General features: G+C 39.1%; 1 protein-coding gene across 1 annotated transcript in view; it reads right to left on the bottom strand.

Moving 5' to 3' along the window:
* LOC146766756 (uncharacterized) overlaps nucleotides 1-10,925 on the bottom strand; it is a 106,317-nt gene that overhangs the window by 22,897 nt on the left and 72,495 nt on the right. Inside the window, exons 12-13 of the mRNA XM_085586414.1 lie at nucleotides 5,755-5,808; nucleotides 2,296-2,377 (exon numbers count right to left, since the gene is read on the bottom strand). The gene's annotated coding sequence lies outside the window, so the exon portion shown is untranslated. The remainder of the gene's footprint in view (nucleotides 1-2,295; nucleotides 2,378-5,754; nucleotides 5,809-10,925) is intronic.

The raw sequence follows: 10,925 nt of genomic DNA, 5'->3' as shown, positions 1-10,925 counted from the left end.
GTGAGCCTATACAGCAGAGCAGCACAGATGTGTTTTGTTTCATGCAGTGTTGATACAGGACTGGGATGTTTCTGATTCTGAATATTTATAGCTGTTAATGAATAGTGTGCAAAGCTGAAAGAGCAGAGCGTGATTTGCAGTTAACAGGGTGAGTAGGTGTTGCTGGCACCCAGAATAAACGAAGGTGAGACTTGCACACTGGACCAGCATCCTAGGGAAGGCAGAGATGGGCACCAATTATGGGAGCAGATGAAGTCTTTTCTGCAGAGGGGCTTCCCTGATTGTACCTATGCATTATGCCTGAACCCTGCCAAAATGCAACTACAGAGCTCAGTCATCGTATTGCCCTAACAGAGTTTTGGGCTAGGTCACATTTTTAAAGAGGGAGAGAAATCTTTCTGTCATCACACATAAGGGACTTACATTTGTGAACAGATTAAACTCTTGACTGTGAGTCCAAAAATACACAAGATACAGTCCTTCTTTTATGCCCTCTCAAATGAAACGTGCTAATAACAGACATTAACAACTGAAGCCTTTTAAGATGAAAAGGACTCTGTATTTGTTCTCTTCATGCTTGTTAAATGTTTTATGGTGACGCTTATTTACTGTCAAGAAAATATTTCCAGTGGAGGCAACGTACATAATGATAAAAATAAGCAAGCACTAAAACTATTTTTTTACTGACCAGAGCACCTTCCAGCACTTCCCCCTGGATTCTTTCACACAAAGAACATATTGTCATTGAGGCCATTATAGGGCTGCTCTGCTTTGCCAGACTCGGCAGGACTCAAGGGAAACGGCTATAGATTGCAGCAAAAAAGTCCATCAGACAGATCGCATCTGACCCCACTGTTTCTAGGAAAGAATGCACCAGAACACTCCGGCTGAATAGACAGATTTTCCAAATGTTTTAAATCAGTTTTGAGACAAAAAGGGAAGATGCTAAGGAATGGATTTGGCCTATAAACATTAAGCAATGCGATGCCCATTTCTCTAGGAAGATGACATTAGGGGCTTTCTTGTTGATGGTGGACCTGAAGGAAAAAACCCACAACAATTAAGCAGCAATTGAAGAAAAGCAGACAAGAAAAGATGGTTATGTATTAGTACAATAGCTCAGAGGCTTTTCATTTTAGGATACAAAGAGGGAGTAGAGAATGCTGTTTTCTTTTTAAAAACCTTTTAAAAATGGTAACTGCATCCTGCTCTTGTAGATGTATTACTTATGACATCCCAGTTTTCATCCGTTCATGATTTTACATTAGAGTTAAATCTCTGCAGCTTGAATCTCACGGCTGAGTTAGCCAGAGCCCATAAAATATTGAAACCTTTAGAGCAGCAGCCAGCCAGGTTGAGAGAAGTTCATGTCCAAAGCTGAGCTTTAGATTCTGAGACATCCCAATTGGAGTGTAGTACAGAAAAAAGCACTGATAAAATTTTCATAAAAATGAGCTAAGGATATTGCTAGCATGCTTCCCAGCATCTATATGAAAACTTAATCTGAGCTAATGGAAAGGATATGAAAGCCTTTCTCAATTCAAACACAGTCAGTGCATAATTCATAAATTATTGTCAGAGAAGTGATTCTGCTCTGAGATTTATTCTCTTTTGGATAGAAGCAACTGGAGGAAAAACTGGGTCTTTTTGACCTTTAATGCCAGCAAATTTTACAGTAGAGCTGTCAATATAACCAAGTAAACCGGTCATTTCTCCAAACAGCAACAAAGTGCCAGTATGTGCTCACTGCAGGCTAATATTAACACAGCCCTTTAGGTTGCTTGCAAACCATTCAAAGCAACTGAACCTAAAACATTTAAGTGAAGATAGTTACAGAGAAGAGAATGAAATTTCCATGTTTTCCATGACAGACACAAAAAGGTTCATTATGTTAAGAAGAAAAATCACGCGAAAATATGCTTCACTTCCTAACTCTAGTCTTCAGCTATGATTACCTTTAAAAGCCTATTTTCCAATTAAAAACCTATGCAACATTCCAATAGAAAATGCATACTGACAGATTTTTTGTTCCTTATATATGCCTCACTTCTAAACAACATAGCATAAAGTATGAAAACATTTATCCATGGGTAGTGATTAAATATTTCAGCTCTGAGTGAGGTTGTTGCACAGTCAATGCACACAATCTGTAGTGAGTTAAAAGCAAATCTGACAGAAATAGTTGGAAATCTGAGGAAATTGTAAATGCAATTAAGAGCTATCAGTAGAAAAGGCAGCAGCTGGTTGATAACATGGCAAGATTCCTCTTTCCTTCAGTTCTGGAATTGCTATTACCTTTTCTCCAATGTAGCAGGAAATTGAAAGAAATCAAGAATCAGAGACATTTGCAAGTTGTGGATCCTGGAGTGTTTTGAAGCTGTAAAAACATATTACTGATTAAAGGAAAAGCACCACTAAAAATGACCAACATAATTCCCCTCCAAGAAAAACAAAAGCAACAATCCAATAAATCAGTCTGAGAGAGATATGAGGAACATTTCACGAGAAGAAAGAGCATTGGAGTCTGAAAATGATAACATTAGAGAAAACAGACTGATACAATGACATGATCTGTTTCTTTTAAATTCTGTTTAAAAGTGATTACCTTGCATATGGGTGTGGGGAGTAAATTGCTTACAAGTGGGTGCTTTAAACATAGAGGTGCCAAAAAAGACTGACAGAAATAAGGGTTTGTTTGGGAAGCTTTTGTTGTGAGATAATGGCATCAGAAAGCAAAAAGGCAGAGAGATACATGGAAAACTGGCTAGAAGTACAAGGTAAAAGGAAGAAAAAGAAAAGAGAGCTGTGAGTAATTTATGACAAATGCTTAGGACATCTAGCCTGAATTCTCACTATGATTATTGCTATTCCCCATGTGCAGTATCAGGTAGGGATATGTGATCATATCCCTCTCCTTTCTTCCTCATTAGAGTCTCTAGATACACTCATTAATCGATAGGGCTCTAATGCTAGAGAGCTAATAAACCAAACCCTGCTGTACCAGGGAGGTGCTCAGATTAAGGGGCTGATCTCATGGCCCTTGCTGAAGCAAAGCTCATACAGGGAGATGGACTTACTGGCAGAGCCTCATCCTGCACCTGTGGAGTGATAGACTGTGTTGCCCTGCGCCCAAAATGACTCTGTCCTTTGCGTTCCTCCTTTACCTGTTGGGGAAGGGTGCTGCTGTGCCTGTTGCCAAAGGATTTACCTGCAGTTACATGTCTTGCCTTCAGCTTAAGCAAACATTGAATTCCTGTCCTTCAGTGACTTCCTCCAATCTCTCACACTGCAGTGCTTCACTCTGGTAATAAAGCTGATTTTTAAAACTCCTGTCTTGTCCTTCCCCAAACAAATTTTATTAAATGTTGAAGGAACGATGCTGGTACATGAACCTTGCAACTGATTTCTATGCCATAATAATTAGGTTTATAACACTAATAGTTTTGAGCAAGTAATCTTCCTTGAGTGCTTTAGCTCATACTTGAAATAGCAATCAATGATTCACAATTCTGGAGAGCATGGAAACAGAAAGTGTTTCCTTTTCTCATATCTGACTGGTGTTATTTATGGTAGTTGAGTGAAAATGTGACTGACTGAAAAGAACAACATTTTCTGTGGACCCATCTACACCAGAGAAGAAAGCCAGAATAACACCTTCCAAACAGAGTAGTCTACAGTTACTACTCCTGTATACATACATATTATCAGAATACTACCTTCTGCAATACTCACTACCATCTTTACCAATATCCCTCTTTTCACTCTACAGAAGGCTTTTTTTATTTCTGAAGGAGAAATAAATGCACACATATGGTGATATGTGTTGCAGATAAAAAAAATATAAATTATAGTTTCTCCAAAGTGATCTTGGAACTCAAGAACCACAGTTAATGAAACTGATTACCAGTAGATTGCAGACAAATAGGAGGAAAGCAGTCAAATTTAAAATGGGCTATTTTTTTTTTTTTTAGTAAGAATGAACATCCAGGAGAGCCCAAAGTAATTAAGTACCATAATGCAGTAATTCCTCCAATGTTTCAGCATTAAGCTCTGGTGAGATGTGAGCACGCTGATAGCACCCACACAGACACTGGTGGCTGTTCTGACAGATTTGGGTCCTGTTAGTTCCCCAGCATAACACACTGTATTGGGTCCTTCATGCCCAGCTAAGCCTCAGGAGCAGGGCTGAGTCCTCAGTGCACAAACCTCCTTCCCACTCTAATATATACAGTTCATATGTTTGTTCATGCACCAAAATATTTTTGTTATAAAGACTTGAGATTGACACTGTAATTTTGCCAGTAAACCCTATATTCAAATTCTATTTGATTGATGAATACATATTACACGATCTCATAAATTGAATAAATAAATGAAACTGACTAAAAATAGAGTCTTCTTTTCTTCCAGAGGGTTTGACAATGTTCAGCCCCAGCCTGTATTAGTCACTGAGAATTACAAAGCACAGCTGTAGTCAGATATCTTTGGAAGGCAAACTGATTTTCTTCTTTGCCCCACCAGTTTACAGAAACAGACATATCTAAATAACATATATTTGGTAACAGAGCTTTTTTAAGCTTCTTGCTCTTGCCTGTTGTTATTTAGTTTTCGTGCAGCTGTAGCCCTGAGAACAATTCAAGTTTGATTTTATAAAACCTGATCTTCACCTCTTTCTTTGACTGCATTTAACTGTTGTGGAAATAAGGAGAGAAGGATGCCTATTGCAGCTGGAGAAGTTAATATACCTAAATGGCACTTCTTTTATTGAAGGAAGGTTGTAGTAAGTCATGTGATTTAGAGTAAAGGCAGCAGTGTGCAATGGGAGCAATTTTCTGCCCCTCAAACAGCACTTCAGGTGATGTTGTTCATCTTTCTGTGACTCGCTGTGTCAAAGCATGCCCAGAGCAGAGGTGTTCAGGGACCCGACAAGCTGTAAGTGTCCAGCTGAAAAACCTGGGAGATATCCCAGGGCTCAAAGAATTCACTTTTTCAGTTGCTCTGATTTACTTCAGAATGCACCTTTAGGGAATTTATGTCTTCCATGCCTTTAGTTTCCCATTTCCTTTCTTGTCATCTTTAAAAATCCATTAAAGATCACAGAGACAGTTTCTCTGAGCTTCCATTTCTGAGGGGCTGTGGAGCTCCACAGAGCGTGCAGTTCCAGAGGTGAACTGACTCTTTTACTCTCTGCACCTTGATGTTGTTAGGACGACATTTTAATTATAGGTGATGGTTACAGGCTGAGAAAACATGCTGAATTCTACAGGGAAACAAACAGTTTTCACTCATAAGGACTTAATGACAACTAGCTAACCAGTCCCCTTGTGTCTGAATAGAAGAACATTAAAATGCAAGATAAAATGGGGAGGTTGATTTCTCAAGGTGCTTGTTTGAGAGATTTAAAATTTTCGTAGTCCTATGTTTGCCAAAAGCAATCACTAGGCTTTTCGGGTGTTGCTAAAATAAAAATTTGAAAAAGTTATCTCTCTTGAAAATAGGCAGCTGCAGTAGTCCAGCTTGCAATTGTATTTTCTAGGAAAAACATTTTGTTAGCCACATACGATGACTGGTATTTCACCTATTTTACAATATTCTTACAAGTTCCCGTACAGTAGAGTAAGTTTACATTGAAATGCCACACCACCTTTGCTATGATTAATTTAGATTTGTCTATCACTGTGCGTGCTTGCTGATTTGCCCTGGGTATTATAATAACTATAGCCTGCTTGTCATTTCCTGCTAACATCGCCTCACCTTAAAACTGCAGTAGATCTATTTCAGCCTCCCCAGTTTCTGCCATCGCCTCACCTATTACAGGAGAATAAAAGAACATTTCTCAGGTGCATGCATAGATATTTTCATCATATTTCAAATGCATTCGGAAAATTGCTGCATATTGTCACCAAAACAAATGAAATAATTCCCCATATCTCTTCACATATGAAATGTTTCCTTCCCTGTTGGAATGATGGCCAGCCTCTATTATCCAGAGCTGGAAGGCAATGTTCCCACATACATGCAGAGCTATTTGGTTTGTTGATATATGCATCAAATCATATGCCTATGCCGTTATATGTCTGTATTTATACGTTTGTCTTTTTAAAAATATGAAACACCTAATCAGAAAACCTATAGTTTAAAGTGCAAAATTTAAAAAGAAATTACAGGTCAGGTCATTTGGATATGGACTTATTTTAAGGCAGGCAAAGCAGCATGTCATTAACACAAGACCATAACTATATACACTGTCTGTGACTGCACCAATTAGCTGGGCAGGAGTAGTCAGACCACCATGACTGCCAATGAAAGTGGCCACGTGGACGGACCAGCCGTGGGGCACAATCTCTGCATCTTTTGGGGCTGTCAAGCTTTGCTGTCCTGTTATTTTGGAACTAAGAAAATCCTTCTGAAACATTCTTCTGTTTCTAAAAACCTGCAAGAGCAGACACTGCAGTCAGAGCAATTTTATTCCCATGAAAACACACCTAATAAATGTATCAGGGTGCTGAGAGGGGCTCACATCCTTCCCTGGTGCTGAGCAGAGCCTCACCAGTGGGTATCATGCCTGTTCCTACCACAGAGAGTTTGGCTCCCCTATAGCCCTTGCAATCCAATCTAGAAGAAGATGCAATAAGTGAATTTATTAACCCAAGGGGGGTGTGTGGGGTGTGTGGGGAACCAGCAATGAAAACAATAAACAGACTATGTGTTAACCTATGTGCATACCTCGATGGCTCCAGGTTTAGTCGTATGTGCTAAATTAGACCATTAAACACTGTAAAGCCAACAGTGTACTGAAATGCTCCCACAGCCTTGTAATTTATACTATGTTACACAGGGCAGAGTAAGTTGTTCATAGTAAATAGGGTCTCATTGGATGACTTGTCTCTAACAGTACATTTTCACATAATTGAAGTGGACACAGCTTAGAAAAATTAAAAGGCTAGAATATAAAGCTCAGCTGCAAATAATATTAAATGGCATTATCAATAACCGAGATCCCAGGGTTTGCATATTAATTGTAAGAAGGTGCTAATTTGAGTGTTTTAAGCTTGCATTCACAAGCTTGTTTACATGCTTTGTTCCACCTGGACCTGTTTGGAGGTTTGTCAAAAACCTAACAAGCAGAAAAAGATTGCATTTGAAAATACACATACATGTTTAATTAAGCCAGGGCCACCGAACATTCCTCAATATATTTAGCTGTTGAGATTTAAGCACCACCAGAGCATCAGGCATTATCACCTTTTGAAGTACTGCAGAATCTTTAATATTTAAAGCACAAAGCAGACTTTAATATAAAATTCTAGCAGACCACAGAAGATTAAAGACGCATTATAAATGTGACAGTTTGTAAATGGAACACCAGTATTAAAGGGAACCCCCCTGATATTTTATAGCATATTTTTCAGGTGTATACTAAATTATAAATACAATTAAATAGCAGTAATTATTCTCTGGAAGGGGATGGCAGTTTAACTGTTCTAGAAAATAGTGATTAACAATAATGTAGGAAAGTGGTAATATGTGTTTTACCACATTGTTCTTGCAGTCAAACTTCATGCAGGCGTCTTCAGCTAATTTAAAACCACCCTGGGGCCCTACATCCATGGGCACAATGTCTTTCCTTCCATGAGGCAGGGAGTGGGAAGAGCTGTTTTCTTGGTGTCCAAAATGCTTGGTTTTTGCTTAGACTACACAGCTGATCTCCATTACTGCAGATGCTGCTGCTTCCAATTGCCTGGGAGGGAGGGTAGCACGGACACCCCAGAGGAGTTAAATGGGTACCTCTTGAAGAATTTTAATCCTGAATTAAGCTGGTCCAATGCTGTCTCTTCACATTTTGAATTTTGAAAGAAGCTAACCTTACTGTATACCAAATTAATTTGGCAATCATGCATCTCTAGACCAACAAGACTCATTTAATAGATTGTACCAATCCATTAATTTAGTGAATAAACCCCATGGGACCAGAACTTCCCCGCTCCTTTTATTCAGCTCTGTTTTTCTAGAGGGGTAAATACCTGTGAAAGCAATAGCAACTATTAGAAGAGGGGAGGGACTCTCAAGGACAAGATTTGGGACAGAATTTCTGCTTGACATCTCTTGTGGGGAATTGAGACTGACCCCCCAAAATCAGAGCCAATCTCTCCTGAAGGATGCAGACTGATGGCAGTGGGCAGCATAGGGACCTGTCTCCTCCATGGCAGCCAGGATTTGAGCACAGGCTGGCAGGAGGCCTCTCAAGGAATACATCTGTCATGACTGAGACTTGACTGACTTTTTCTGTCCTTGTCTTTTTGCCTTGACCCTTGACTGCTTTCGCTTTAGGGAAGGAAGCTGATGGAGGCAGCTCTTTTTATTTTTGCCCCAAAATACATGGGGAATTTTTTAGGAGACTGTCGTACTATTAGTAATAATAATTAGCAATTTACATCTTTGAAGAGGAGTTTTTGGTTTGAAGGCCACATGCATCCAGACTCTTTAAACCTCACTGTGGAGAAAATCCCTGGACATTGGACATTTTGGGAAGCTCTCCACACTTTGAGAGAGGGGCTCAACTCTATCAAGGAACATTCTTGCAGAAGACATGATTTCTGGATCACAATACTCTGGCCAAAAAAATCTCTTACTCACCCCTTCCCTACCTGGGACTTTGCCTATTTGAGGTAGCAGCATTAAGGTCCATGCCCAATCATCATTTAAACTGTTGGCAAAAAGAGTGATTCTGATGTTGACAGCAACATTTTTAAATGGGGTAAAATCTGAATAGGAGCAAAGAGGACAAGAAATTTAAAACAAGATTTTAAAAGCACCGAAATCCAACAATTTAGCATGAATATTCAGGTCTTTGGTGCTGGGCCATACAACTCCAAGGTCTCAGTGCACAGCTAAAGCAGTTCTCAAATCTCTGGAGTGCCAGGAACATCACTGCATTAAGGGCATTTTAATATGCATTGCAGTACAAAAGCTTAGCATATTATTTTCACTTTTATTATCAAAAAAAGGAAAATATAGTGAATGTTATCCAACAGAGTGCTTTAAAACGGAATTTTCAAATAAAAAGTATAAAGAGATCTTAGTTATATTATTCATTGCAGAAATAAAAAATAAATTATACATATTCTCCTAATAGAGATTAAAATGGATAAATAATGAAAAGATTACAATAGTATATTTCTCAGGGTCTAGTTTATATTGTTAACCTAAGTACTGTACACTATACATGATTAGGCACGCTGCTCATATGAAAAATGAAGTGCATCTGCTATTCACAAAAGCAATACCCGGGCCATGTTTTCCACAAGACTTTGTAGGAGCTGGATTGCTCATATTCTGCGTTGGCATAGGCACACCAGACTGTGCCTCATATCTGCATGGGATTTTTTTTATCATGCGAGAATGGCAAAGAAATTTTGGTTTTGCTAAATTACTTGTTTCTCCATCTACCATACACTCTAACATCATCTCCCTTTCACTGCAGGTTGCAGCTTCTCTGAAAACAAGGATTCCTCCAACTTCTTCTAGATTTTAAAGAATAAACAAAATACTTCTCTTTTGGAATAAATACAGGATTTTATATACTTAATAAAATAAAGAAACCCATAGGGCAAAAACCCGACTGCACAACCACCAGCAGCTCCACAGGCACACTGTCTACTAGGGATGCTGAGGATCCCAGCAGAATTCTCTCCCTGGCATTTCTGCCATTTTTCACTTCATCTCAGGAACTGTAACCTGGAAAAAAAGGCAGCTTCACTCAAATCCAACATTCATTCCAAAGAACAGCTAGCTTAAGCAAATGGCTGTTTTGTAAAGAAAACTGGCTTAGTTTTAGATGATATTAAAATTCTCAGTTTGTGCAGCTTTGCCTCCTGTTGTGCCAGGGCAGGGTAGGTGAGGAGCAGCCCTGTCCCCCAAGCCAGGGCAAGATTCCTGACTAGACCAGCTGAGGGGCTCCTTATCTGTCTCCAGACCCTCAAATCTGTGGATTCCCAGGGCAATTTGGCTTATCTGAGCAACCAGCCCAGCCTTCCACCGACCCCATGTACCAACCTCAGTGTGCCCCTCCATGAGCTTGGGCAGAGTTTTGAAATCATTGAACAAAACCAGCACCAGAAAAGATGCTACTGAGTGTGCTCATAAAGAAAAGGCTTTTGCAGTGAACATTTTTGTCCTTAGTGATGGAAATTATGATCTTAATCTGCTTGCAAAACCTGTATTTAGATGGCTAGAAAGTGTTTCATATTCTCCAGTGCAAGGGCCCAAATCTGTTGATATTACAAGTGTCGTCAACATTCAGCAGCATGGCAGCTGTCACCAGGCAGTTCAGAAAGGCTGATTTAATTGATACTTTCCATTTCAAATACAATTTGCAGTCGGCATGTGGTGAGAAATGCATCTCACCATGCAGATTTTCATGATGCTGGAGCACAAAAAAAAAAGAAAGGGTGCTTGTGGGTTCTCTGTTTCTCTGCTTCTTTTTTCTTTTGAGAAGCTTGAAATATAGTCTAGGAAGGAAATATTCAACTCTATATGTGAAAGTTGGTTCCATTTAAAGGAACTAAATCATAGTAAATCCCAGATTACTTATTTCTGTCTATGTGGCAAAATGTAGAAAGCAGCATACTATTTTTGGGAATGAGAAAGGAGGCCCTGTTTAGCTATGGGGTTTAAGATAAGGCCTGCAATTCAAGCTTGAGCCTGGAATTTAATTCAGGTTAGATGGCTTCAAAAATTTCCAAGCCTTTCTAAGGAGATTTTTCTTATTATTATTTTTTTTTTTTTCTAAAATAATGCAAATCTCACAAGAATAGCTGATCTTATCATTGAATATCAAGAGATTTTAGCAGACCCAACTCCTATGACTTTTTCTATGTACTTTAATTAATAGAACCTGAGGGTAGGCAGAACCACTTGACCAT

This window comes from Lonchura striata, chromosome 8 (assembly GCF_050655825.1).
Source record: "Lonchura striata isolate lonStrDom1 chromosome 8, ASM5065582v1, whole genome shotgun sequence".
NCBI lineage: Eukaryota > Metazoa > Chordata > Aves > Passeriformes > Estrildidae > Lonchura > Lonchura striata.
The sequence above is the reverse complement of the archived record's forward strand: the minus strand, read 5'-3'. Positions and strand labels throughout refer to the sequence as shown.